The sequence below is a fragment of the Monodelphis domestica genome, chromosome 2 (assembly GCF_027887165.1).
Source record: "Monodelphis domestica isolate mMonDom1 chromosome 2, mMonDom1.pri, whole genome shotgun sequence".
In the NCBI taxonomy this organism is placed as follows: domain Eukaryota; kingdom Metazoa; phylum Chordata; class Mammalia; order Didelphimorphia; family Didelphidae; genus Monodelphis; species Monodelphis domestica.
This window is the reverse complement of record NC_077228.1, coordinates 319,329,506-319,355,942: the sequence shown is the minus strand read 5'-3', so window position 1 is coordinate 319,355,942 and position 26,437 is coordinate 319,329,506. Positions and strand designations below refer to the sequence as shown.

General features: G+C 36.7%; 1 pseudogene; it reads right to left on the bottom strand.

The window, feature by feature from the left end:
- Positions 1 to 2,432: 2,432 nt before the first annotated feature.
- Positions 2,433 to 26,437, bottom strand: part of LOC130456942 (uncharacterized) — a 96,145-nt pseudogene continuing 72,140 nt past the window's right edge.

The window sequence follows — 26,437 nt, the reverse complement described above, 5'->3', positions numbered from 1 at the left end:
ATCTAAAATCCTATCCTATTAGAAGCCTTTCTTAATTCATTTTAATTGAGTACCTTTCCTCTTACTTCTTTCCTATTTTTTATTTATATAGCCTATTTATTTATATTTATTTGATTGTTGTTTTTCCTCTTAGATAATTAGGTCCTTGTGGGCAGAGTCTGTCTTTTTGCCTCTTTTTGAAACCTGAGCCCTTAGCACACTGCCTGCCATGGAGTTGGTAGTTAATAGATGCTCTTTGACTAACATAGTCAATAAGTACTTAACCTGTTTCTAGTTTTTCGATGCCCCAGAAGTATCAATTAATCAACAAATATTTATTAAGTGCCTAGTATGTGCTAAATCTTTCTGTCTTTTCAGTTCTTGAGGTACAGGGCTAGGATTTCTGAGGAAAAAAATATGAACAAATTAGTGTTTTTTCTTCTATAATTCCTAATTGTTTTTCCAGTATAAAAAGAAAGGAACAAACATTTATTGTGTCTGCCCTTGCCAAGAACTTTTAAAATATTTCCTCAATTTATCCTTATAAACAACCTCAGAGAATAGGTGTTATTATATCTTTACTTTAGAATTGCAGTAACTGAGGCAGGCAGAGGTTAAGTGACTTCTCTAGTGTTACATAGCAAATGCCTAAAAGTCAGATTTGAACTCAAGTTGAATTTATTTATAGTTCTATAAACAGTAGGTGCAACCACTGAAATTCTTGAGAGGCAGCATTTCTTAATTTTAGAATTATTTATTAGTGACTGCTCAAGACAAACTAGACAGTAGATTCCTTCCATAATCTGAATGGATGTCAATGTCAAGGAATGAGAGTAGAACAAAAGAGAGCTGAGCCAAATGAACCTGCCTGACTAGAGAGAGTGACTTCTTCTTGTGCAGGTCATTATATATCCCTTGTTATATCACCACTCAATCCCTCCCCAAGACATCTCTGAGTGGAAAATCATCACTGAGAGGGTGGAACTAGAGACCCCCAACTCCAAGATACAGAAAAGTCCCTTTCTCCCCACCTTATGGCTAGGCCAAAATAACTACTTAGGGAATGGTGGTTAGGGCTTGTACTTAATTTAATCTTTCAAGGGCTTCAAGTAGATGCTTGGACTTGACCCTAATACTATTATCATCAGGGAAGATCTCAACCAAAGGGAATACCAAAGCCATTTTAATAGCCTGGGAGAGAAACTGTTTATAGCTAAGAATCAGATTGTTTCTCAAGGATCATTAAAGAGACAATCATTTCACAAAAACAATACCAATTCGACATTAATTTTCTATATGCGTCTTTCTTCCCAGAACCCATTCAATGTTAAATATTAGAAATTTGGGGAATTATCTTTTCTGCCTTTTCTTTTTTCTCTTGGGTATTCCATCATTATTGGAACACTTTTATGGGAGCTAGAATATCTGTATGACTCTGATATGGTTGAAAATGATGGGGAGACAGCTGGGGGGCTCAATGGATTGAGAGCCAGGCCTAGAGATAGGAGGCCCTAGGCTCAAATTTGACCTCACACACACTTCCTATCTGTGTGACCCTGGGCAAGTCACAACCCCCATTGTCTAGCCCTTACCTCTCTTCTGCCTTGGAACCAATACATAGTATTGATTCTAATATGGAAGGTAAGGGTTTAAAAAAAATAAAGAAAATGATTCATTTTTAGCTTTTTGCCCTTGGCTTTCTTCTAAATTCTTTCCTTATTTTTTTCTTCTTATTTGAGGGGTCCCTCTTTATGTTTGAGATGTCTTTTACTTTGAAGCTTTGTATTCTCATTCAATTGTAGAAACAAGGACTAGTTTTAGAAAAGTCACTAAATTTGATACTGAGTTTAAATCTCAGCTCTTTTCCTTCTTACCTTTGAGACTTGAGGAAAGTTATCTCTAAGTGTCTTAGTTTTCTCATCTTTTAAAAGAGAGAATTGTATTAAGATGCCTTCTAGTTTAAATTTTTTGTATATATTTAAAGTCTGATTTATCTGTATCTTTTGTCCATTTCCTTCCCAATTTCCCTAGGGATTTTTTTCTAGTCATTTAATTTTTGTTGTTCAGTCCTTCAGTCTATATATACAAGTTCCCAATGTAAGGCTCCTCCCACCTCCCCTGGCAGTCATTAGGCTACTCAGTCCTGAGGTCTGTAAGCTAACTTCTCTGATTCACTCACTCTCAGACTCACCAGGTCTTTCACTGGATCTCATCTGAGATGTCTTGGAAACTAGACACCAGTCATTGAAACCTCAGGCTCACCAGTCAAGGCTATCCTGTGAACCAGCCAGGCTGCTTCAACCTTGAAAAATCTCAATAGGCATACAAACCTACATAATTGTCACAGCTTCCCTTCCTGGAAGCCCATTCAGACCTTTTCTGCTTTTTATTTTCACTTTCTTATCCCTTCAGGCTTGGAAGCTGGCAGGAACACACAAAATCTCTTCCCTGGCAGGGCCACCAGAATGACCCACCAAAAGGAGGAACTGAGAGTCTTTCCACCATTCCAAAAATCCCAGATGAGCCCCCACCTGAGTGGGATGGGGTCACAAACAGTGACCATTTAATTGCTGTCTTATCCTTTGGCCTCTCCACTCTTTGTTTGTAAACTTATTGCAGTGGTGGGGTCCACTGTTCATGACCTTGTCCCCACTCACAATGGATTATCAAAAAATCTTCTCTATCACCACAATTCAAAAGTGCTGATTCTGTGACATTCAGCTTTCCTTTTAGCCCAAATCTCACAGCCACTCATAGCTACTGGAAAAATTATAGCTTTGACAAAATGAACTTCTATTGGAAGGTGATGTCTCTGCTTTTTAGTATGCTGTCCAGATTTCCTATAGCTTTCCTTCCAAAGAATAAGCAGCTTTTAATTTCATGGCCATACTCACCATCTGCAGTGATCTTGGAGCCCAAGAATATAAAATATGACATAGCTACCATTTCTTCTCCCTGTTTGTTAAGGAGTAGTGGGATCAGTTGCTAAGATTTTGTATCTTTTGATGTGCAAGCCAGTTTTTACACTCTCCTTTTTTTACCATCATCAAGAGGGTTCTTAATTCTTCAATTTCTGCCATCAGAGCAGTATCATCTGCACCTATGAATTCACTGATATTTCTCCCAGCAACATTAATTCTGGCTTTTGATTTCTCTAACATTGCATTTCACATGATGTACTCTGAATACTAGTTAAATAAATAAGGTGACAATATGTAGTCTTGTCATATCCCTTTTCCATCTTAAACCAATCAATTGTACCATGTTTGATTCTAAGTGTTGCATTTTTTACCCACAAACAAGTTCCTCTGGAGACAAATAATATGATTTTATACTCCATCTTTTTGAGCACTTGACACATTTTGTTGTCATCCACACAGTCAAAGGCTTTATTGTAGTTAATGAAACAAAGAGAAATAGAAGCTTTTCTGGAAGACTCTTGCTTTCTCCAAATCCAGTGAATGTTGGCAATTTGGTTTTTATTTCCTCTGCCTCTTTTAAAACCAGCCTGCTCTTCTGTTAATTCTTAATTCATATATTGCTGAAGCCTAGATAGTAGAATGCTAAGGGTAATCTTGCTGGCATATGAAATAAGCATAATCATTTAGTAATTTGAACATTCTTTGGCCTTGCCCTTTTTTAAGATTGGGATGTAAACTGATATTTTCCATTCCAGTGGCCACTGTTGAATCTTCCAAATTTGCTGACATATTGAATATTGTAGCAGGTAATTTTTACAGTATTGATGGCATTTTTTAAAGATATTACATAGCTCAGATAGAATTCCATCACCTCAATTAGCCTTATTGTTCAATGCTTCCTAAGGCTGACTTGACTTCATTTTTCAAGGTATCTGGCTCTAGATCTGGCAACTACATCAATCATGGTTATTGATGACAAGATCTTTCTTATAAAGTTCTATATATTTTTACTACCACTTTGTAATCTCTTCATGTCCCTAGCATTTTTGTCTTCTATCATGCCAAATTTTGCATGAAACATTCTTGTGATATATCTAACTTTTCTCTACATATCTCTTATCTTTTCTATTGTTTTCTATTTCTTCACATTGCTCATTTAAGAAAACCTTATAGCTTTTTGTTATTATCTTGAATTCTGCATTCAGTTGGGTATATCTTTCCCTTTCTTTCCTCAGATATTTGTAAAGCCTCATCAGAGAGCCATTTTGCTTTCTTGATCTTCTTTTTCTTTGGAATATTTGTTGTTGTTGTTGCTACACCCTGTAAAATACTGTGAACTCCTGACTATAACTCTTCAAGCACGCTATCTACCAGATCTACACTGTTAAATCTATTGGTCACTTGTTTTTCATGTTCGTAATTGATATTATTTAGGCCATGCCTGCACAATCTGATGACTTTTCCTACTTCAATTTAAGCCTACATTTTGTAATAAGAAGCTTATGATCTGAGTCACAGTTAGCTCCAGGACTTGTTTTAACTGACCATATTGAGATTTTTCACCTTTGACTAGAAAGTATAAAATCAATCTGATTTCTACATTGATCATCTGGTGATGTTGTTGAATCACCTTTTGGTTTATTGAAAAGAGTGTTTGCTATGAAAAGCAAGTTATCATGCCCAAACCCTTTTAGTCTCTATCTTGCTTTATTTTATACTTCAAGATCAAACTTTCCTGTTATTCAAATTATCTTTTGACTTCCTACTTTATCCTTCCAACTCCCTGTGATGGATGTGACTTTTTTTTTTAACATTATTTCTAAAAGATGTAAGTCTTCATAGAACTCATAAATTTTGGCACAAGTAGTTGGAGCAAACATACACTTACATTACTGTGATGTTGAACAGTTTGCCTTGGATTAGAAAATATATCATTCTATCATTTTTGAAAATTTACCTTGGCTCTTTTAGTGATTATGAGGGTCATTCCATTTCTTCTAAGGGATTCTTGCCCATAATAGCCAATTATCACCTGAATTAAATTCACCCATTCTTGGCCATTTAAGTTCACTGGCACCCAAGACATCAATGTTTAATCTTTCCATTTCCTTCCTGTTTGACACCATTCAGCTTATCTTGGCTCATTGATCTTACATTCCTATGCAATATTGGTTTTTATAGCATTGGACTATCCTTTCATCACCAGATTTTTCCATAGTTGAGCTTCATTTCAGCTTTGGCCCACCTGCTTCACTTTTTCTGAACCTCTTAAAGTTGTCCTCTATTCTTCCCCAATTACACTGTTGGACAACTTCTGAGCCTAGGGGTTCATCTTCCAGTGTCAAAACTATTATCATTTTAATATCATCCATGGGGTTTTCTTGGCAAAGATATGGAGTGGTTTGCCATTTTTTCTCCAGTGCATCATCTTTTGTGAGAATTCTTCACTATGACCTGTCCATCTTGGGTAACCCTACATAGCTGTTTTTTTTTTTTTTTAATCCTTACCTTCTGCATTAGAATCAATACTGTGTATGGCTTCCAAGGCAGAAGAGTGGTAAGGGCTAGGCAATGGGGGTAAAGTGACTTGTCCAGGGTCACACATCTAGGAAGTGTCTGAGGCCAGATTTGAATCTAGGACTTCCTGTCTCTAGGTCTGGCTCTCAATCCATTGATCCACCTAGCTACTCCACCATAGCTCATAGTTTCAATGAGTTTCACAAGCCCCTCTGCCAGGACAAAGAAGTGATCCAGGTGAGGATACATTTAATAGGAACCTATGTAATAGAATTCAATATACAAATTTCCTTAAAAAACAACTATTCAGAAAAACATTGATTGTCAGTGATTTTATTGTTCTAGAGATCACTTTTAGTTTAATATTCTTAATAGTGATCAGCCATGTCTGAATTACTTATGGGAGCATGAGAGTCATATTCATTTTATTTTTGCTTTATTTTGATTTCTGGAGTGATATGAACTAATATTTACTCTGACTCCCTTAAAGAATTTCCATGCATGCACTCAAATATGTCTCTATTTGCAAGCTAGGTTTGTAGAAGATTTGTATGACCTGTGGTATACCTCAAAAGCAGTCATGTTTAATTTAATTTTTGATCAAATATCACCTTAGAATAGAAAAACCTTTTGTTAGACTATGTACCTTCCTTCTTTTCCCACCTTGCTGTTTATTTAAGTCTTTTGATGGAAAAAAAAACCGTGTGCTATATTGTGCCTCCCATATCTTGTCTTTCCATATCCATTTCAACTGTCTTCTAGAGATTGCTTTTAAATCTTCAGTCTTTGGAGACCAAAGGCTCCTACTGAGTAGTATTAGTGGTTTATGAGAAAAATCTTTTCAAAAACTTTCCATTTTCTTGGTGGGTGAAGAGAAACTAGGCTCTTATCGTGTGACAAGTGTCCTGGAATTCAACAGAATGCCAGTTGGCAATTAAGTTTCTTTCTAGTCAACTATGTGTGATATAATTATTGCTGCTAGTCAAGCAAGGGAGGGAGTTTTACTTACTCTGCAGGGAATTATGTGATTTAGAACTAGAAGGCACCTCAGTGGCCATCAAATCCAAAATAGTCCTGCAAGATGAATAGGAGGGGGTATAAATTGTAGGCAGGAAGAATAATTAGGAGATTATTACAAATTAAAAACAAAAATAACTGTAAGGCTATAATGACTAAGCTTGGATATGAGAGGGCACCTCCCTCTGCTGACATATTCAACTTGCCTTCCAGCAAACTAATTGGAAATTTGGGTGTTGTTACCTAAAAGAGGTGATTGGAAGGGACCACTGTATAGACAAGGCATTTTGCAAACCTTATAGACCTTCTAGCTTTTAGTTTTAAGCCATGATATGCAAAAGGATATAACAGGGATCTAAAGAATTACTTAAAATCTTCCTTACAGATGAATTGATTCCTAATGCCTAAGGCAAATCTACCTGTAGTAAAATCCTATTGAAGTAATAATTGGATTAGTGCTCTGTGAGTGATTTCTTTTTAAGCAGGTGTCATTCTTTATAGTCTCTCAACCTTTAAAACTGGAGAGGACCAATTTAATAGTAGAAGAGAGGATAGGGGAATGGAGGAGGTACATTGTTTCCAGATATTGGAAGAGAAGAAATGACACAGGAGGTAGCTAAGTGACTTGTAGATAGAATCCTGGACTTTGGAGACAGGAAGACTTTAGTTCAAATTTGACCTCGAACACTTACTATTTGTGTGATCCTGGACAAGTCACTTAACCTCTGTTTGTCTTAATTCCCTGCAGAAGGAAATGGCAAACCATCCAGTATTTTTGCCAAGAAAACTCCATGGACAGTATGGTTCATAGGGTCATGAAGAGTTGGACATGCCTGAACAACAAGAATGTTGAAGTCAGGGAAGATATAAGTATATATTCTCATCTGATAGCTAAAGAATAAAATGTCCAGCTGATCTTTGTTTTATTCAGAATATTCTTCTGAGAAACTCACATGCGTATACTTTTGGTTTTAATGAATAGTTTGTGCAAGACCTTGAATTCTTTATAATTGGGCATTTAAATTCCTTGTTAGAATTTAATTAATGTTTTTAAGAAAATATGTTAACTTAGGCATATGGTGGTTAGCACCAACTATAGCTTAGGAAAAAAAGAAAAAAGCCCAACATCATTCTACTTTCATTTTTTGCTTTCCTTCATCTCCTAAGCACACTACCTGAGTTCAGCTGTCAGGATTTAGTCATCAGGGTACTAGGATAAAGGGGCAAGCAGGATGTGCAAAGCATCAACAGACAAACACATTGCAGAGGAGGCACTGCCCTGGTCAGGATACAATTTCAAACTAACAGTTATAGATCAGGAGAAAAAGCCTTATGCTAAATTTAGGAGGGAGGGTGAACAGAAGCTGAAATAAGTTAACATGGAGGATTCAAAACTAAAATGTTATCAGAATCCACCCTGCACACAAATGCAGAGATTTACAAAGTTAAAGTAAATAAGGAACTAACCAAGGCAAAGCAGATTCAAGTAAATTCAAGAATTATTTATTTAGATCCCAAATCACTGTTAAATTCTCTTTTTAAATGAATTTTATTAATCATTTCCCCTACATTTCCTAATATAATCCCCTCCCCCAAAGCCATCCTTTGTTTAAAAAATCCATCTTTTTTTAAAAGAAAAAAATCAGTTTGACAAAAACAACCATTGAAAAAAGTGTGAAATTAGATGCAATTTTCCCATATTCATGATCCCCAAATGGTACAAAGAAGAGAAGGGGAGGTGCTTTGTCATAAAATTGGATACTTAGCAGACTTTTGATCTTGAAATTTATAGGATCACATCTCATAGATTTCAAGCTGGAAGGGACCTTTAAAGGTCATCTATACTTAGTTTTCAGGTGAGGAAAAAGAAGTCCAGACAAGTGAAGAAACTTGCTCAACATTCTCTAATCAGCAAGTAACAAAACTAAGTTTTGAACAAATATCCTTTGTACCTGCTGGCTATCCTCTCTGTCTTAAGGAATTCACACAAGCTATTATTCTCTGCTTGGAATACCAACCCTTCCTCATCTCTGCCTCTTAGAAGCATTATAGCCCTCCACCTTCTCTATGAAGCTTTATTTTCTCTCTATCTCCATCCCCAAATATTAATATTTTTCCTTATTCAAATGACCTCAAATTGCTCATCATAATGTCTGTGCACTAGAATATAATCTCCTTGATGCCAGAAATAATTCAGCTTTCATTTTTGTATTCCTAGCACCTGGCATGATGTTTTGCACATGATGGGACTTAATGAATGCTTATTAAACTGAAGTTTCAGAGGTAGGATTTGAACCCATTTTTCTCTTGACTCTACTCAACATGATTCTCCCAATATTAATCTGTATCTACTTAATGTGAAATGAAACTGATACTATATATTCAAGTCAACAAACATTTAAAGGGCTTACTTCGTGGAAGATATTGGATGTGTCATGGATTAAATGTTTCAGCAGGGAAGACCATGTGGTGGGTAACTGTTAGTCCCCCTGTATACTGACTCTTCTGTTACATTCAAAGCTATCAATCAATCATGATATCTCCCTCAGGAGCTTTGTCCTGTGTGAGACAGAATTGAGTGTGCTATTCTCAGAATGAGCATTCTAGTTTGTTACCTTTTGTTGATTGAAGATTCAGGGAAATGCTTGGGAGGGAGACTGATGAAGGACAGGAAGGGCAATGAACAGCTCAGTTATTTCCTTTACTGCATCTGAACTGGGTTGGAAGAATTTGCAATTGAGTCACAGGTGCTTTGGATTGTGGGTCTGGGCCCCATGTGGGGGCCTGACAGGGGAGGGGGAGGAGCCTTTTATTGGGAACATGTATATATTGCCTGTTTGCTGCCTAGTTAGTCAGCACTTCTTAGCCCATCATTGAAGTGCTCTCTTTCATGAAGAAAACAAACCACTGCCTCTTTTTACTCCTACCTTCTGACTCCAGGTTTTGTTTATTTGTGTGAGTGCAACATTTGTCATCATTTTTTTTTCACACAGCTCCCACCTACTAATTACTCCCATTCCTCTCAGATTCAGTGTTTTGCTTCCCTTTTTGGTCATTTAGTAAGCATTCATTAAGCACCTACTATGTGCCAGACACTGTGCAAAGCACTGGATTAGCAAAGAAAGGCAAAATATTAAGTTTAGAAGGAAATAATAGTTTAATTAGATTAGTAAAAGCATAGTAAAACCAACCCAGTAGCTGCTCATACCACAGCATATCATATTCCAAGCACTTCTCAGGCTCAGTCTGAAGACAAACTTTGTCCCTTTAGGTTGGAATCAGTTTTTGCTCTCTTTATGCTACCAACTTGTGAGCATAAGTCAGGTCATTCATCTACTTATTGTGTACTTTTTACCTCCTGCCATTAAGAACATTGTAGTGGATGGGAGAGAGGCTGGTAGCCATCAATTATTGTACTTCCCATGGAAGCAGGTGCCTTGCCATGTAAAGAATTATTACAGCCATTCTGACTGTAGCTAAGTCTGGCACTGGGCATTGGACTTCTATGCCAGGGTTGTTCCACTGACAATATAAAATCTAGATCATCCTCTCTGGGCTCCCTGGCTCTGCTCCAGAGTCTATGCTTCTGTCTAACCTCACAATGCATCACTGAAAGGGGTCACTACTCAAATATCCCAGAAGCTAACACTTATGGAATGTCACCTATCACAAATCTAACATCAGCAATAGTAAGGGAATTAGTTAAAGCTACACGTTGGCTCTGGTTATGATCTCTCTATCTCTTTCTTTTTCCCTTCAGATTTCTGCAGCCTGCTCAAATGTCACATTTTTATTCCAAAATTCCAAGTCATGCTGGCAATGAAAGCAATTGGGAATTATCCCAGTACTTACATCCCTGTGGAACCAAAGGATGCATTCCTTATAGTTGTTTCACACACTTTGGTGTCAAATAACTTCTAATCTAATAGAAGGAAAGACAAGTGCATTTATATTCATGATATAAGAGAATGTGAAATAAGTACAAAGGAGACATCCGCTCAAAGTGTTCTGAGAATTTTTGAAAAAAAAAGGGGGGGGGAGGAGAGAGATAACTTTCATCCCTGGTGTCAGGAAAACTTCATGGAGGATGCAGCATCTGATTTAGTCCTTGGGGGCAGGGACTCAAACTGTTGGAAGTGGTATTAGAAAAAGAGACAAAGGATGGGGTGAGGCAAAAACCAGGAGGGAAAGAGTAGTAGCCAGGTTGGTCTGAAACTTGGAAGAGATGATTGGGGGTGGGGCTAAATATGAGATTTAGATAAAGATGCAAAGATTATTGGGAGCCAAACTATGGTGAGGTTTAAATGCCAGGAACAGGAATTTATGCTTTAGTTATAGGAAACTAGTAAAAACTGAAGATCTTTCACTAGAGAAATGACATGATTAGAGCAGTGCCTTAGGTAGATTGTTCAGCATTTTGAAGTATGGATTGATGAAAGAAAAGACTTGAAGTAGGAAGATGAGTTAGTAAATAATTATTAATAGTCAACTAATATAGCACTAATAAGATTATTAGATGATGAGATTTTATTCTATTTTCTACTAGTTATGGACAGAAGCAACATGCCCACCTAGATTTTATAGTCATCTTTATGGCAATGACAATTGAGTCTTGAGGCAGAAGTGTAATGAAAGCCAATGGGCTTTCTCATAAAGTGGCTCACTCACTCCAAAGGAGTGTTTTTGCTTCCTTCCTATGGTGATCACCATCCATATAGTCCCCTACTAGTCTGCTGAATGTTAAATATCTCTCAGCCTCAAGTGTCTCATTAGTATGGCACCCCTTTCCCAAGCCTGTCTTCCCCCTTTAACCAATTCCTATAATGGCAAGAGCCAGATAGCCTCTTTGCCCCATATAACTACCCTACTGACTATCCTCTGCATCATCACCCCCTTAAGTATTCTAGTTTTCAAGGCATTTTCTTTTGCCTCCAGGGCAAAACATAGACAGAGGCTGAGTTGTGTTTAAATATAGCTGCTTAATATGCCCTCTGCTATGCAAACACGCTCATTAAAGCTCTGCTAGCAACTGATTGCTTTGGACAGAATAGTGATTGGCTAGATGGGGAGTTCATATTAGGAAGTAATGACTTACTTAAGGGAATATTGAATGAATGCAAGTTATGGAAGACCTTGAATAGAAATATGGGCAAGGAGTTCAGACTTAAACTCAAAGGGGAGCCATTGAAGGTTTTTGAGCAGGAGAGTGATAAGGAGAGGAGCTGGTATAAAGGAAAGAGCAGTAGACTTTTCTTTCACCTTTATTCTCTTAGTTAGGATACATCATATCCAACACAAACAATGGGAGGCAGCATAGTGTAGTTGATAGTGTATTAGACTTGGCATCAGGAAAATCTTAGTTCATATATCACTTCACATATAGTAACTGTAGTGACCTGGGCTAGTAACTTGAATGCTCTCACAGTTCCTTCACCAGTAAAATAAAGGGTTTGTACTCAATGGCCCCTAAGATTTCTTCCAATATAAAATTATGATCATTATTCTTCCTAACAGCCTTATTTTTGGCAGCCATTTACCACACTGGAGAGAGTGATGGACCTGGAAAGACAAGATCTGAGTTCAAATATGACCTCAAACACTTATGCATCTGAGTATGACCCTGGGAAAATCACTTGCCCTCTGTCTACCTTAGTTTCCTCAACTATAAGTTGAGGGAAATGATAGTACTTATGTTATAGGGTTGTTGTGAGGATGAAATGAGATAATATTAATAAAGCACTTAGCAAAGAGCCCAGTAAATAGTAGGTACTTAGTAAATATTTTTATTTTCTACCTTCCTTCTGTTGATGGCACCACCAACCATCTAGTTAGCTAAGGTTCTCTCCTCTCCCTCCTACTCTCATTATCAATTCCATTTCCCAAATCCAGGCTTTTTTTTTTTTGCTCAGTTCTCTTTTCTTTTTCTCTGGGCTCTTACATTCACAATCCATCATTCACACTGTAATCTACTTAAGTCAGGGTTCTGACTGTCCTGACATGTTAAAAAATTTCACTGACTCCAGGTTTGGTAAATCAGTTGACCAAATAGTAAGTATTTATTATGTTCTATGTGCCAACCACTGCCCTGAAGGAATTTACATTCTACCAGATAATATGTACATGTACTAGTAGATACAAAATATATACAAAAATATATAAGCACAATGTAATTTTTTTGAGAGAAAGGTTGGAAATGTCCGGATAGGCTTTATATTTAAAATGAGCTTTGAAGAAAACTATAGATTCTAAGATGTTAAAGTGGAGAAAGTATATTCCAGACATAGGGGATGCCATGAAAAAACCATGGAGATGGGAGCTGGAGTGTTTTGTGTGAGGCTAGTTTTGCTAGACTGCAGGATGAAGGAAATGGAATAACATGTAATAAGAACAGAAAGGCAAGTTGGAGACAGGTTGTAAAAGGCTACAAAAGTCAGACTGAGGAGCCTGTGTTTAGTAATGGAGATATTAGGGAGTCACTGAAGTTTATTGAGTAGTTGGCTTCCCAAGAACTATCTTGGGAAAATCACTTTGGCAGCTATGAGGAATATAGATTAGAGAAATCAGAGAGTTGAGGCAGGGAGACAATTTAAGAGGCTATTGTAGTAATTCAGGTGATCATGACCTAGAGTAGGATAGCAGTTGAATGAGCTCAGAATGGGAAAGATGTGAGAGATGTTATAGAGGTAGCAATAAGACTTGGAAACTGAAATGATAAGTGGAATGAAAGAGAGGAGTTAAGGATGACTTTCAGTATGCAACTCTGGGTGACTAGATGATGGTGCCATCTACAGAAACAAGGACTATTGGGAGAAGAGGGATGGGGAAAGATGTTGAGCTCTGTTATATACATGTTAAGTTTTGGGTGGCTTATAGTCATATTTAGTTTGAAATCTCTAAAAGGCAGCTGGTGATGAAGGGCTGGAGCCAAGAGAGAGATAAGAACTGGATATATAGTGTGAGAGTTAGTTGCATAGAGTTGAGTAAAGATAAAAGAAAAAGTCTCAAATTTAAGAGATATGGGATATGGATGATGATGTTTCATTATAGAATCAGAGTTGGAATCAATACATACTTATTAAATACTTAGCATGTGTTAGGCACTGTGCTAAGTACCAAGGATACATATAAAAAGGGATAAGACAGTTTCTCCCTTTAAGGAGTTTATAATTGAATGAGGAAAAACAACACTAAAACTAAACACTAAAACAACACAATGGGGAAAAAGTTGGGAGAAGTGGAGAGAGCACTTGTTGAAGGGTCATGATGAAGTCCTATAGCCAGATCAGGGAATGATCTGAAGAGGTGTGAGTTACAGGACTGATTTCATCTGGCAGAATGATGAGTTTCTGGTCCAGGAGAATAGCCAGATGGGAAACAATGAGGCAAATGCCCTGGAATTTCTTTTTAAATAAAAATGGAAAGATCTGGAAATTAGGAGGATGCCCATCAATTGGGGAATGGTTAAACAAGTTGTGGCATATGATTATAATGGAATACTAATACACTGTAAGAAAAAAAAAGATGAGTAGGTTTAGAAAAAAAACAACAAAACAAAACATATAAAAAACCACATATGACAAGCAGAACAAGTAGAATCAAGAGAACATTACCTACAGAAAGAGATTTATTGTTTGAAGAATAACTTGTGTATATACATTTACCTTGAAATATGGAGATTATTATTGATGTTATTGAGGAGGATGCTGTGGTAAAATATTTTGTTGATGTTCACAAAGTTATCTTTCAGCTCTCCTCCTCTGTAGGAAAGCCAGGGGTGACTTTCCTTCACCAGGCCAGTATGTAACTTACTTGGAGACTATATATTTATATAAAAATCTATTTATTTATATTTAACAGATATCAGTATAAGGATTGGTAACAAGGAAAGCCTTAACAATAAAAGGGAACTATACCCACTCACTTTCCTACATTTTCCTCATGGTAAAGTCTTCTGTCTCTTCAAGCTACTCTGAACTGCATAGCACTTACTAAAAATACCCCAAACGCTATCTGACTAAAAGCTAACGATAATACTTATTAAAAATAACTTAATATTGTCAAAGATGTCTCCAAGTAAACACAGAGTCGGTCAGCCCAATATGGCAGAGGCTAGCTGACCAGAGGGTAACTCTGAGATGGCCCAGAGTCCAGGCAAAAAGGCCTTAGATCTTTCTTCTCTCAAAACTGTTCTTCAACAAAGCAATATGACAACTTCTTTCTCCAAGATGAATTCTCAGGGTAAGGAAGGTGGGAAAACCTCTTCATATGGTTTAGAGTTCCCTATATCCAGCAAAGAGAAAGATCTGAGTTGTTTGTCTTCACCAGAAGCCAGAGAGAGAGTCTTCCCAGAAGCCCTGACCAACTGTCAGAACTTTGCCCATTTTCCTCCTTCCAATTTCAGATATCATTCACAGCACTCTGTTTTGTCTGCAGCCTCAGAGACCCCTTTCCTAAAGTTCTTATCTTATCAATATTTAATATATTTCCTATTCCATTTCTACAACCTCCACAGAAAGATAAATAGAAACAAACAAGACAGTATATAAATAGATAGATAGATGATAGATAGATAATCTAGGTTTTTCTTTTGTCAAATGATGTCTTCCCTTATCAGTATTTTTTTTGACAAATGATATATTTCCTCATCTCTCTCTATTTTTTTTTATGATGTCTTCCCTAGTGCAAAGAGGGGGAGCAAGGAGGGAGATACCTGGGAACTTTAATGTAGCAAACAAATAAGTTTTAAAAAATATAATTAAAAAAAGAAAGATATGTAAATAGTTCTCCAGTGTCTATATACTCTATCCCATTTTACCAGAGGGAGGGAGGGATGCTTAAGAGGTATGAGTTTAAGAGCTGATTTTTGTCTTACAGAATTATGTTTCTGAAGATCATAAAGTCCATGAGAGCAATCAGAAGAGATTGAAGAGTTGTCATATAAGAGGAGAATCAAAATCATTATCTTTTCATGAAAAATATTCCATTTTCAGGCAATATTTTCTAGTTTCCTTATCTGTAACCTGGGTCCAGATCAGAACTACAACTAATAATTTCTGTGACTGGACATATCACTTAACACCCCAGAAGCCCAGTTAGATTGTATAATAAAGTACCAGATTTAGCATTGCCTTAGACACTTAATAATTGTGGGACCCTGGTCCAGTCACTTAAACTATCTTTGCCTCAGTTTTATCAACTACAAAATGGGATGATTGATGCAGTGACCTTTAAGGTTCCTTCCATGTTTATTTATATTGTCCTATTATAATAGGAGAGCAGGTAGATGGTCCAATGGGTAGAATATTGTGCCTGGAGTCAGAAAGACTTCATCTTCCTGAATTCAAATCTGGCCTCAGACACTAGCTGTGTAACCCAGGACAAGTTACTTAACACTGTTTGCCTTAGTTTTCTAATCTGTCAAATGAGCTAGATAGGAAATGGCAAATCACTCTAATATCTTTGGCAAAAAAAACAGAAATTAAAAATTGGGACACTAATTTACCATTGGTGGAACTGTGAATTGGCCAAGTCACTTTTGGAGAGTAATATGGAGCCATGTCCAAAGGTAAAATTATGCTTACCCTATGACCTAATTATACCACTACTGGATCTGTATCACAAAGAGATCAGAGATAGGAGAAAAGGACTGACTTGTACAAAAATATATTTAGCAGTTCTTTTTGTAGTGCCAAAGAATTGAAAACTGAGGGGATACCCTTCAATTGGGGGAAAGGCTGAACAAATTGTGGTATGTGGTTGTAATGCAATACTATTGTGCCATAAAAATGGTGAACAGAATGAATTTAGAAAAACCTGGAAAAACTTATATGAACTGATGCAAAATGAAATGAGCAGAATCAGAACACTGTACACAGTAACAGAAATATTGTATGATGATCAACTATGAAGGGCTAAACTGTTCAGTAATGCAGGTTTCCAAGATAATCCCATGGGACTCTAGATTAAAAAAAAATACTATCTAAGGCAAAATAATGAACTGTTGGATCTAATTGCATGTCAAAGCATTCCATTTTTAAACTTTATTTCCTTCATGAATTTTTTATTATATGTGTAATATATTTTCACAAGGAATGAGGAAATGTGCATTGCTTAATAGTGCTGACATAACCTTTATCAGATTATTTACAGCAAAAGGGAAAGGGAGGGAGAAAATCTGACTCTCAAAATGTCAGATAATAATTGTCAAAAATTGTTTCCATGTGTAATTGGAAAAAAAATAGAGGAAAAAGAAAAGCTCAAATGGGGTCATAAGACATACAAATGAAAAGAATGAATAACAACAATTGTCACAGGAATTTGAGAACTGAATGATATCTTGAGATTTTTAGTTCATAGAGATAAGCATTCTATTCTCAGCCTTAAGAATTAATTTAGGACTATCTCAGTGTTTGAGTTGGAGATGGAATTGACTCATGCCTTTGAATTCATAAAGAGACATTCACAGTCTGGAAGACAGAGAAGAAGAAATCATAGAGGTTTTTAATAGCTTGTGTAGGAGATATGGTCTGCTTTCACAATCCACCCAGGACTTAAGGAATCAAGCCAAAAAAGAGTCAGTGACAGAGTACCAAAAGAAAAACAGTTGGTCTGAATTGTGGCAGAGAAGGGAGAAATCAAGGAGAATCATTGACTATAGTAATCTTTAGAACAGAAAATTTAAAGGGAAACTATCCCTTAAGCCTTCTCTTTGAGAACTGAAGGAAGGTCCAAGAAAATGTCTTCTATTTCCTCAAGTTCTCTTCTCTCTACCTGTCTTGTTAACAGACACTGTCACAGACTCCGTTTTACTTCTTTATCCAAGTGTTTCCCATAGCCTGAATTTTGCTTCAACCATAAAGATGTCAAGAGATAACTAGAGAAAACATAAATTTACTGGGGGCACTAAGTGATTATGATTTTTCTTCTAACTTTTGTTTTTATATAAACTTCATTGAAGGAGATAATTATATGAGGCTATTATATTGCCCCTGGGCTAAAAGAGAGATTGTTGTTTTCATCAGGTGTGGCTGATTGATATGGCTCCAGAGACAGAGAGATTAAGAAGGAAAAGATAGTGACACCCCAACACCTGCCTCCACTATCATATCTCAAATCCATATACTTCTGACTATATTTCCAGGTTGAAAACTATTTCAGGAAGATCAATTTGACAGTTGACTAGGTTATAGGGAATGGAGACTAGAATCAAGGAGACAAGCTAGGTGAGAAAATTAATTCAGATCTGAGGTGATGAGGACCTGCACTAGGCTAGTGGTAGAGAAAAGGGAGAGAAATGAACAAATCTAAGAGATAGTTTTGTAATTGATCTTGACTTTGTATGTCACTGCTGTAAGGTGCTCAGATTTTGCCTAAGCTCAAAAGAGTCTCTCCTTCCCTTGAACTCCTTTAAACTCCTTATCTTTTTCTTTTCATTTATTTCTAAAATTGAGAAAATAAAAAGTCTATACCAGATATCCCTATTTCCTCACCCCTCAAACTCTTGCACTCTAGCTTCTGTTTCCATTTCCTTTGAAACTACTTGTTCAAAAATCAATTAAAACCTCATTAACAAATCTAAATCTTAGTTCTGATCTTCCTTGATCTTTCTGCATGTTTGATATTGCTAACCATCCCCTACTTCTGGATATTCTCTTCTCCTGGATTCTAGGAAAATGCACTTTCCTGGTTTCACCTCAGCCTCTCCAATCTCTCCTCTATTTCTTTTAACACCAGTTAAAACCAGTACTTTGTCTCTCCTCTTTGCATATTCTCTTCTTTTGCAAATGTGTTTCCTCCCTTGACTTTCAGTATCATTATTATGCATATGACTTCTATACCTATATCTCTAGGATGACTTTTCTCTCAATCTTTAGATCCACATCCTGAATGTTTTACTAGCACTTCAAATTCAGCCTATAATAAATCTTATTTATTATCTTTACCCTGGCACTTGCTCCTTCTTTTGGCTCCCCTGTTTCTGCCAGTGGGATCACTGCCACTTATGTTTGAAACACCGGGGTAGCTTTTGATTTTTTCCTCTTTACCATATCCAGTCAATAGTTGAATTCTATCATCTCCACCTCTTCAATCTTGCAACTGTCACCTCTTCTCTTTTTCCAATGCATTACATTAATGCAAGCTTTAATTAATATTTATATGAACTAAATAGTTGGTCTCCCTGATTCCCAGGTACAATGTATTCTTTTCACTGCTGCCAAATTGGCCTGATTTATACATAGAAAAGATCATGTCTCTCCCTTTTCAAAACCCTTCAAGAGTTCCCTGTTGCCTAATAGGTAAAGTTCAAACTCAGCTTCGTTTCTGAAACTCTTTATAATTTGGCAATTTATAAATTTATCTGACATTATCTATTGTTCACCTATACTTCAGTCAAATTGGACCATTCACCATCTCCTATTCATGCCCTGTGTCTTCCTGTCTCTTCAGATTTGCTTGTGCATACATCCTATGACTGGAATATTACATCACTATGTCCTATCTTTCTACCTTTTGAAATCCTACCCATCCTTCAAGGGCATTCTCCTCCATGAAGTCCCTACTGATCTTTTTCAATAAAGATCCTTACATAATGAGAACTTGCATAGAACTTGGTCATGTACCTATTATGTACTTATCATGGATCATTTCTCAGAATTATTATTTGTGTTTATGTGGTAACTCTACCCTTTCTCCAGATTGTTAGCTCTCTGAAGGCAGGGCTGTAATTTATATTATCATTGCATCTTCCCCTAAATCCTGTATCTAGTAAGCACTCAATAAATGTTTGTTACAAGGTACCATGCCAAAAGCTTTAAAAATATTTTATTATTTGACCCTCATAAGCACTTTGAGGGGTAAGTGTTATTTTTTTTAACCCTTACCTTCTGTCTTGGAGTCAATACTGTGTATTGGCTCCAAGGCAGAAGAGTGGTAAGGGCTAGGCAATGGGGGTCAAGTGATTTGCCCAGGGTCACACAGCTGGGAAGTGTCTGAGGCCAGATTTGAACCTAGGACCTCCCATCTCTAGACCTGGCTCTCAATCCACTGAGCCACCCAGCTGCCCCCTGGTAAGTGCTATTTTTATCCCTATTTTCTAGTTGAAGAAACTGAGTCACACAGAGGTGAAGTGATTTGCTAAAGTTACACAGCTAGTAAGTGTCTGAGGCTAGATCTGAATTCAGGTCTTCTGAACTGCTGGCCCAACACTATCCACTGTGTCATCCAACTGCCTCTTTTCTGTTATTGTTGTGATGCATAGGGTCATTATGGATGCCTCCCCTGGTCCAGTGTTATGGCTCCTTCAGATTCACAAACAGCAAGCACCAGAACTGAAAGAATAAGCAATAATGAATGCTATGATCATATCCAAACTAGAGCTTCCTAACAGAGTGGAGCTATTTAAATTTACTACCCATTTCCTATCCCTCGAGAAGGTAGCCTGGTGGTGGACATGAGGCTTGTGAAGCTGATTCTCCACCTGATTAATTAGCCTTATAATATTATAGGCGCTCAGTCATATAATCAATCATTTATAAGCCTTTACTGCCTGCCATGTGCTATAATATATGGGTAAAATATGCTAGAGAGATCTACAAGAGACACAATCTGTGCTGATCAGCTTTCAGCTGTTCATTCTTCCCTAAGGCCTCAGTTAATCTTCATATATGAGGACCTTTGAGGATAACACAACTTGTTTAAGAGGAAAACAATCCATTTTCTAATAGCTGGAAGGGACTGTCAGTTCCAGAAAGTAGGTGGCAGTGGGGGATGAGTGAAGTGGGGGAGACAAGCCTAGAAGAGTTGTCTAAGACCAGAAGTGGAGGACTGGAGGAGGGGAGTGTAATGGAGTGGACAAGGAAACATCTTGGACTTGAAAGCTGGGGGGGTCTGGAACCAGGTGCACATTCTTGGAGTGAGAATTCAACAAGATATTATAGGTCAAAGCAAGGCTGCGAGGCAGAACTAAGTAAGCAAGCTGGAGTCTGGGCATACAGAAAAATCTTAGTCAGGAAAATTAATAGGTCAGAAGCCAAGTTGACAGACAATAAGCAGGAGGACACAAATATTGGAGGGCAGAGAAAGGCAGGAGATCTAAAATACAAACAAAACAGTCAATATCCAAGGGACCTGCATGGATCAAAGTAATAGGGCAAAGTGAGAGATTGCAAGTAAATAGCATGGAAGAACAGAATAATATAATAATAGTCTAGGGCAACGAGATGGTACAGGGAATAGAGTGCCAGGATTAGAGTCAGGAAGACTCATTTTCCTGTGGTCAGATCCAGCTTCAGAAACTTGCTATCTGTGTGATCCTGAACAAATCATTTGACACTGTTTGCCTCAGTTTCTTTATCTGTAGACTAAGCTGGAGAAGGAAATAGCAAACCACTCCAGTATCTTTGCCAAGAAAACCCCAAATGGAGTCAGAAAGAGTTAGACTCAACTGAAAAACAATAAGAGGCCTAGGAATCAGATCTAGTTTTGAATCCTTACTCTGACACATGGAGCCTTGAGCCAAGTCACTTATAATCACTGAGACTTAACATCAGTATCCTCATCTGTGAAATGGGGTTAATAATATTTGTACAGTCCTTTCATAAGGTTGCCATAAAGCTCTATAGAAATGAACTATGGATGGGTTAGAGACAGGACTTGACATTTCAGCTATCAGATAACATTCTTATAATGCTTTAAGGTTTGCAAAACACTTTTCAAGTTATCTTTCTTGATCCTCCCTACAACCTTGGAGATAGCTGCTATCCCCATTTTACAGATGAGGAAATGGAAGAAGCCAGAGGTTAATGATTTAACCAGAGTTGCACAACTAGTAAATGTCAGATAGGATTCAAACTCAAGTCTTCCTGACATTACGTTCATTGCTCTAGGTATTGTGTCACCTTCCTCCCTCTAGCTGGTTTTTCTTGCTTCCATACTACCTGTTACCTATTCCCAGTATGACCCTGGACACTTCTCAGTGCTTTAGACAACTCTCTATGATGATAGAGAAAGGATCCTCACTTGAAAGTATCCTATATCAATGAAATCATAAATAGTTGTTGTTGTTGTGCTTCTTTCTTTCTCTTTCTTCTTCTTCTTCTTCTTCTTCTTCTTCTTCTTCTTCTTCTTCTTCTTCTTCTTCTTCTTCTTCTTCTTCTTCTTCTTCTTCTTCTTCTTCTTCTTCTTCTTCTTCTTCTTCTTCTTCTTCTTCTTCTTCTTCTTCTTCTTCTTCTTCTTCTTCTTCTTCTTCTTCTTCTTCTTCTTCTTCTTCTTCTTCTTCTTCTTCTTCTTCTTCTTCTTCTTCTTCTTCTTCTTCTTCTTCTTCTTCCTCCTCTTCCTCTTCCTGTTCTTCTTGTTCTTGTTCTTCTTCCTCTTCTTCTTCCTCTTCCTCTTCCTGTTCCTGTTCTTCTTGTTCTTGTTCTTGTTCTTGTTCTTCTTGTTCTTGTTCTTGTTCTTGTTCTTGTTCTTGTTCTTGTTCTTGTTCTTGTTCTTGTTCTTGTTCTTGTTCTTGTTCTTGTTCTTGTTCTTGTTCTTGTTCTTCTTCTTCTTCTTCTTCTTCTTCTTCTTCTTCTTCTTCTTCATTTTCCTTCTTCATAATTTAGCCAGATGAAGAAAATCTGCCTCAAGTAGAAGATATAGGGGCAAAAGCATGCTTTACCTTCTGGGAGACCAATCCTAACCTTGTTCTTAGTTTCAGGTGGAAAATTATTTTAAAGAATGTTTGTTGTCATTATTCAATTCTTCATGTCCAGCTCTTATGACCCATTTTTAGGGTTCTCTTGGCAAAGACATTGGAGTGGTTTGCCATTTCTTTCTCCAGCTCATTTGACAGATAAGGAAACTGAGGCAAATAGAGTTAAGTGACTTGCCCACAGTAACCCAGTTATTAAGTATTTGAGGTTGGATAGATTTGAATTTGGGTCTTCCTGCCTCTAGGTCTGGCACTATATCCATTGTACCAGGAAGGTGACTTTAAGGAATATTAGTCCTCTTTGAATCTTTAAAGTTACATTAATATTAGGTATGTGTGTGCGTGTTTAAAACTTTAGCTCTGTGGCATTCTTATGATAGAAATTAATTTAAGAAATGGATATAAATCATGAAGGGAATTTGCTTTGTAATACTTTTCCATTGAGACATAATTCCTGTTGATGATTTGTTGCTGTGATTACTAAGGTAATTCTCAATTTTCACATCTGCAACATAGAGAAACACCAGTTTTATCTTCTGAGAGAAAGAGATAAAAATCCCTGGAATAATTTAATTGGTTAGCTATTAGAGACTTATTGTCCCTGGTAGAAACATAGAGCCTTGATAGAATGTTAGAATTGAAAAAAGGACCTTTGAGATGCTCTGGCTCAATGCCCTAATCTTACAGCTGAGGAAACTGAGGCCCCTGGCAGTGGCTGCCTTGCCCAAGGTCATATGTCTGCTTTTATTTTTCAGATTACCCCACTTTCATTGCTCACATAAGATGCTTTTTTATCTTTCTTGGGAAAAAAAAAGGAACTGTGCAGTAAGAAAAAAAATGAGATCATACTGAAGTAGCCAACTCTAGTGAGGGATTTAAAATTATTGATTTTCAGCACAAATTATTTCCTCAAGCCTGGTGCTTCCAGTCATACATTCAATGTTTACATCTGGTGCCAAGTTGCAGGGAAATATTTCTGACAGTGTTTTCCTTTTGCCCTGTGCTGACTACTCCAAATTTACAGTTGACCTCAATGATAAGAATTCTGTCAGGAGGAAGGTCCTGCAGGCAAATTGCCAGTTCAGACAAATGGCTCAGTGGATAGAAGAATGCTAGTTTTTTTGGGGGAGGTGGTATTAAAATACTTAAAGAGGACCTGTGTGTGTTCATGTGGGCGTATAATTGTACAATTTTTTTGGTATGTATCTATGTATCTACATATTTTGTGTGTATATCTACATATGAATATATATGTGTATATATGTATTTATGCACATATATCAAAAGAGAGTACATATTGAGATAGCCCAGGAAAGTGCCTGGGAATATATTGGTTCAAATTCCACCAATGACACTTATTAGCTACATAACTTTAGCAAGTCACTTACACTCTGTGTCTCAATTTCCTAATCTGTAAAATGAGAACATTGGACTTGATGATCTCTAAGTCTCATTCCAGTTTCTAAAACTTTGATCCTATATACATAGAAACATGATTTGAGAACAAAATTGGCATTTAATATTTGCCCTTGTAAGTCATTTCTCTCTCTATACCCCTCCTGCCAATCCAGTTAGAGGAAAAGCAATAAAACCGGCTTTTCTCCTGGTTAGAGTCCAGTGGCATTAAAAATGCCAATTACTCATTATTACTCATGAAACATAGTTCTCACAGATGAAAATTTGTGGTTGCCAGGAAGGCTTGAGTTAGTTCCATTCAGTGAACTGGAAGATTTCTCTCTTGATATGTGGCATTCTACAAATGGAGGAATTGAAATTGGGGCAGGGAAGGCATGAATGATTTTGTTTTTTTCCCTACTAAGGGCGATTGCTTACAGTGGTTTTTCACCTACATAGATTTGTACTATATCGATGAACCCTACCTGGTTGGGAGCAGCCTATGGTATTATAACAGATGCATATTGTTTCACAGCCTTTCTTCATGAACTCAGTGTTTACTGGGAGATAACTGTTATGAGTGAGTTATTAAGATTTTCTCGCAAGGAAAATAAAAAAGAATTATTGTTGCTCAATGATGACACTTTATTTAATGGGGCAATATTTTTCCTTACAGAGAGGCATTGCTTTCTGGCTAAGTGTAATGAATGTACATAGATAAGTGCTTTTGCCTGACATCAGTTATTTGCAGGTGCATGCACATTGTATATGTTGTAAGGGACATATTCTCTCCAGCACAAAACTTACCTTACACAGAGAAATGGGGTTGTGTAGAAGGCAATAGTCACATTCATATGACTTAGATAAAATGTTGTTTTTTATTGCTAGTTTAATAATCACCAGAGAATCAGAGATTTAGAGCTAGAAGAGATCTCAGATCATCTAATCCAAACCCAATACCTTCCCTCCACCTTTACTTGACTAGAAAATTAAGGTCAAGAAAAGGATAAATGACTTGCTCAGGGTCATAAAGTAAGGAGCAAATAAAAGATTTAAATTCATGTCTTTTGTTTCTAGCTCCAGGGTTCTTTCCATTATACCTACCCCTCCCATTCAATTTTGGATTCCACTAAAGGGAATATATATATATACACACATATATATATGTGTGTGTGTGTGTTTTGTGTGTCTGTATGTTTATATATAAATATATTTTCTAAATCCTCAAATTACTTATGATATAGTAGCTTTGATGTAATGAATATAGAGTTATACTTAAGGCTAGGAAGACCTCTTTTCCAATTGGCCTATTCTGTTTTTTTAAGAGTAAGGAGCAGATATGAGATTTGAACCCATGTCTTTTTTCCTAGTTCCAATGTTCTTTCCATTATACCATGCCCCAACCATTCAACTTTGGATGCCACTAAAGGGAATATATATTTATGTTTTTCTAAATCTTCAAGTTGCTTATGATATAGTGTGCATAATGTAGTGAATAGAAAATAAGCTTTGCTGCTACATACTAGCTTCTGTGATACTGGCAAGTCATTTTCTTATCACTTTAGGCAACTCTCTAAAACTATAAATTATAGAGAAAGTGTTTACCTGAATGCTAGAGGAAATTCCTTCTAATACAAGCAAAATCACAGGTTGAATCACTTCTCCTATAAGCAGCAACTTTTCATTTTATAAAACCTACAAATAGTATTAATAATCATCTTTTAAAAATTTATTTAATACCAAGTTGATTTAAATGTGAATTATTAGATGGAGAATAAAAATATGCCTTTCTGGTTCTAAAATTTTTAAAAGGCCAACAAATTGGTAAAAAAAATTAAAAAAAAACAAATTAAAAAGGAGACAACAATGTGAACTTAATGAAAAGAACCAATCAAACCAGCCTGAGTCAGTGATTGCACTGACCAGTTTGGTCAAAATAATAGTCTTGGTCATTGTCACTGTTTAATTCCCAATACATTAAATTCTCTGTCAGATTTAGTTTCAATTCAATTCAAAGAGCATTTATTATATGCCTGCTATGTCCTAGACATTGTCTTGGGTGTTAGGGATATAAAAACAAAAAGACTTTCCTTCAAGGAACTTCTAGTTTAGGGGGAGGGTGGTGGCTGAAGAACAACTGATACACAGTTAAATAAAAATAAAATATAGTCAAAGTAAATACGGAGGTGAAGGGCAGTAAAATCAGAAGTAGGATCTAAAAAGGCTAACTTGGCATTTGGTCTCATCTTTGAAGAAAACATGGATTGCAAGAGGTGAAGGAAGAAAAGGATAGCTTTTCAAGGTATTTAGGGCAGAGGAATGCCATAAATGCACAGATATTCGTCATAGTTTGCACGTGTGCATACATGTGGCAAATTTTTTATTAAAAAATATGAAAAACATTCTTAAATGATTAGAAATAGAAAATCAAGCCCTAGCTGAATTTAGTTCTTTGGCCATAGCTTACTGACTCCTGGATGGTAGAGTGGATAAGGAGGGTTAGTATGAAATCAACTAAGATAGGTTGGAATCAAATAATGAAGGACTTGAAATTACAAACAGATGAATTTGTCTTTTGTTGTACTACAATAGGGAGCCACTGTGGTTTACTGAGCAAGTGAGTCACATGGTCAGACCTGTGCTTTAGAAATTCAATTCCTAAAATTCAATAAATATATATTAAGTGCCTACTATATGCCAGGCACTCAGCTCTAGGTTTTCAAAAAGAAGTAAAATAGACAGTCTTTGCTCTCAAGGAGCTTATGATCTAATGAATATCAGTTTGGGAGCTATGTGGATTATGAATTAGAGATTGGAGAAGAACTTGGTAGAGAGATTGATTAAGATGATACTGTATGAGTTCAAGTAAAAAGTGATTAGTCTTACCTAGGGTGAGTTTGTGATTTAAAAGATGGAAGGA